Here is a 4,457-nt window from a genome sequence, read left to right on the forward strand (position 1 = left end):
TTCTGGCTCAAGGTGTCAGCTACGATGTTAGCTTTCCCTAGATGATAATGAATCTCACAATCAAAGTCGTTTAAAAACTCTGACCATCTTCGTTGTCTCATGTTAAGATCTTCCTAATCGAAGATCTGTTGCAGACTCTTGTGGTCCGTGTAGACTATACACTTTGTTCCGTAAAGGTAATGACGTTAAATCATCAGGGAAAAACTATCACTCTAAACTCTAAGTCGTATGTGGTGTAGTTATTCTCATGCACCTTGAGTTTTCTTGAGGAGTAGGATATGACCTTCACCCTTTTCATTAATACACATCCCAACCCTTAATGCGCACATTGCAATAAACTACGAAGTCATCACTATCTTCTAGAAGGGATAGTATTGGTGCGCTACACAATATTTCGTTCAACTTTTGTAAGGCTGTTTCCTAGTGGTCTCCCCAAATGAATTTTATTTCCTTTTGGGTTACTGTTGTGAGGGGTTTTGTGAGAACAAGATTGATGCACAGGGACAAGGTTTGAAAACTCAAACCCTGAGTCAATGCTTGAGATCAATGTTTTCTTGCTAATCAAAGTTCAAGTCAAAACTGGAAAGACCAGTCAAGTCTTAGATAATAAGATCAACAAATTATGAAGACATTAATTTAAGAATAAAAATAAAAGATCAAGGTAAAGTTAATAAATGAAGAACACGAAGAATGTTTTAAATATGATAGAGTCAATTCCAAAAGTGATTAAAATATCCGTACTTAACTTGTATTGAATGCTCGTTTATATAGAGAGTATGTTACAGTGAATTAACAAAGTAACTTACATAGGACCGGACAATAGAACTATTTATGACATTTTGATTGTCTAATATAACAAAAGATTGAATCCTATTAAATGTTACATCAATACAAGGATAATAAATGACAAAAGACAAAATAACATTCTTCTAGATCAGCATGCATTCCGGACGTTAAGCTCACTCCGGAATGCGTTCCTCTTCCTCTTCAAAATACTCTTCAGCTCCAGACAAGTTCCGGAGCACTCTTTCCTTCGGAACCAACACCCATCTGAATATGTACTTAGGATTGCTAGAGGTTCACTTTCAGGTTCCAACAATCTCCCCTAAGTGAACTTAGCAATCCAAGAAGCTTAGATCTTTTCTTCATTGATGAAGGTGTAGGCCAGGAACAACCATTCACAGACTTCAATGTACCATGCCAGCTGACTTACAAACTTCTCCTTCACATGTTCCGGAGCATCAGTCTTGGATGTACGCAAAATGAACTTCTTTAGAGCTTTGGTAGGAATTAGGTGTTTGTCCAGGACTCGGAAGCAGTCCTTCTTGTTCGTTTTTCTTGTAGTGTAGACAAACCCTAGAACAGGCTCTTCAATAGGACCATCAGCAAGGAATTCAGCTTCCGGAAGGAAGAAATCGATCTTAGGAACAAATTTCTTAGTTTCGTAGATATGGGCAAGTTCATAATCTCTTCGGCAGAATTCTGCAACATAATCTTTCATAAATCCCAGAGCAACATGGTAGGCACCTATACTGAGGTCATCCTTCTGATTCTCTCTGATGTAGGCGGCCAAGGTGAGTATATCATTTGGATTCATTGGAGGAAAATCCGCATCAGTAATTGTCCGGGGAGTGGGCTTGTTCCAGAGAATGTGAAAATGGAACAATGGACAGTGTAGTTCAAACTTCACCAGAAATTTTCTTCCGAAGCCATTGACAATAGTAATCTTATTCTTCGACTACACTTCCTTGAATGGTAATGCGTTCTTAGAATAAAAAGTGTCAAGTCCTTCTCTTTCTATTTGGATGATAACTTCTGGAGGACCTGTGGGATGAAGTGGAGCGAACTTGGTGCAGTACTTGCAGAAAGGAGAAATAGGAAGATCTAGTTGATCAAAGTCACGTGTAGGAATGTCATAGGACATAACTGGAATGACTTCATGACTCTGGAGGATGCCTTCACGGTAAAGAGGAGATCTCCCACGCATTGGGTCAGGATTATCTTTCAGAGCCTAGATCCGGATGCTTTCTTCAAGAGCTTGATTTATTTCCTCTTGAGACCATCCATGTTTTTGTTTGAGAGGAGGTCCAGAATGCATAGCTGGTTGCTCGTCTATCATTGGTTTCTTGCCTTTGTCTCTTTGAAGTGCAGAGATGACGAGCTTCATGTTCTTATCGATTTTGAATTCCAGAGTAGGGTTTGGAAGAGGTTCTTCTGGAATGTCATCAGGGGTCCGGAGTGGAGAGCGTTGATCGATTGGAGTGATTTTTGGTTCCGGAATGGGAGCGGGAGACATCACAGAAGGAGTGGCTCGGAAAGCTTGAGCTGTAAGGAAAGATTTGGCCATAGCCATATTGACGGTTCGCTCAAAAATTTCTGGAAGAGAGGATGGCCAAGAGACTGCGGACCAAATTCTCGTTTCTTATTCCGTAATAACCTTCGGAGTGGTCAGTCTTGGAGCTTGAATACCAAGCACTCCTTTGGGAGCTTCATCCATAATATATTCTTCATCGTCTTCGCTTCCTTCAGTGATTCCTAGTAGACCGGAGATGATTTGAACATCTTCTTCTTCGGAATCCAGGTCCTCATCCCGGAGTGAGAATTCCGAGGCTGGTTTCCATCTTCTGCTTGGGCCTTCTCCCCCTCTTGCATCAGTGAATCCTGAGACCGGTGCAAGCACTAAGTCTTCCTTGATGTCATCAAGTTTAGAGAAAGCTTTCTAAAGACCTGAGGAGAGTTGAAGAGTGAGAGTGTCATAGGCTTTGGCAGTGGGAGATTGTTGGGAGAGATGCTTGAAAGTGCTGTTAAGGATGGCAATCACCTCATCAAATTTCCTATTTGGAACATCAAAAAATGTTCCAAGTTGAGCACATGAGTTTGATGAGGACTTGTTGAATGATGAGGTTCATCTCATCTTTTTTCTTGATCTCCTTTTTTCGAGCCTTTGGATCTGTTTCTCATGGAGAAGGTGAGTCTGCTTTATCAGGTCATTGGTAGCAGACACCAGATCATCATGGACCTTGAGAATTGAGGTGATGGTTTGGAGGTAGTTGTCCACCAAGGTGTCGTCTTTCGAGTCAACTTGCTCCATCATATGTTTGAGTCGGATGGAGACAAGCTGATCAAGGTGGGCTTCTCTTTCAGCAACTGATGGTTCGGACTACTGAGAGAGTGTCTGCAGAATAATATCAAGTTTGGAATCCAGTCCGGAGACTTTTTGATCCAACTTGGAATTCAGCTCTGTTACCGATGTTTCCACAGATGCCACTTTTTTGCATCATATCAGAGATATTGGTCCGGATCTCCAGGAGGGCGAATGGGTCAACATAATCTCCAGAAGATGATTCCGAATCAGAGTCGGAGTATTGCGGAGGAGAGTTGTGAGAGTGAGGATGAGTTGAAGGACCAGGATTGGTGGTAGCATCATCTTCTTGATGTTTAGAGTTTGAACCTCCGTCAGGAGTGGTATAAGATGAGGATCTGAAATCATATACAAACTTGGAACCGGATGGATTTTATGTAAAGTGAGCAAAAGCCTTGAAGGTGTACTCCAGATTGACCCTTGCTTCTTCGTCCAACAGTACTTCTTCGGAGATCTCTTCTTCCGAATCGACTTGGAATGCACTTTGATATGTGGTGACCGGTGGTTGTTCGGATTGTAGCTCAACATCTGCATCCTTGTCAGTGAGAGGATCATAAGGCATGCTCCTCTGAATGGCCCTATTCCTCATGGAAATTAGAATGGATTCCACTTGAGCTCTAGTTAGATCTAGACGCCTAGATACTACCCTGTCAACATAATCTTCCCAATCGGGATCATTAGCACCTAGTCTTCCTTTACTCCTTCCTAGTATCAGACCATTTGAGGCATCAGAATTTGGAGGGACTGCTCCTCCTTCCGGATGCTTGAGGTCTGGAACAGTGGTTCCGGAGTGTGTGCGTGTGGAAGAGATAATAAGAATATCAAATTTGACATGTGAGTATGTTACAGGGGGCTGCAAGGAACTTTGCTCAACACCGGCATCACCATTTTGGGAGGGTGAGGGTGGATTATGTGGAGACTCCCCGTGAGTGTGTGCGAGTGGTGTTGAAACATTGAGGGGTACCTCAAATGACTGGGTAGGTGGGGTGTGCGGACGGCCAAAATCAGCCGGAATGTCATGGGTGCCCTTGTGTTGAGAGGGGACTGGCTTTGGTTTTATTTTTGGCCTTGGGTTTGGTAGGAGAAGTCTTCCGTTTGGCTGATTTCTTAATTTTGGTTCCGGACTTGGCAGGGTCGGCCTCTTCCGGAGTAGGCTAAACAGAGACCGGGGCAGGTTGTGTTGGGTCGAAGACAACCAAAGTCTCAAGATGCAGTTTTATACGGGGAGAGCCAGAAGGGATGATGGCCAACATATTTTCGGAAGACGTCTGACCGGACGAAAAGATGATTGGTCCAGAATTCTCTATGCCTCAAC

Source organism: Lactuca serriola, chromosome 4, assembly GCF_051521515.1.
Source record: "Lactuca serriola cultivar US96UC23 chromosome 4, Lser_US96UC23_V15, whole genome shotgun sequence".
Lineage (NCBI taxonomy): Eukaryota > Viridiplantae > Streptophyta > Magnoliopsida > Asterales > Asteraceae > Lactuca > Lactuca serriola.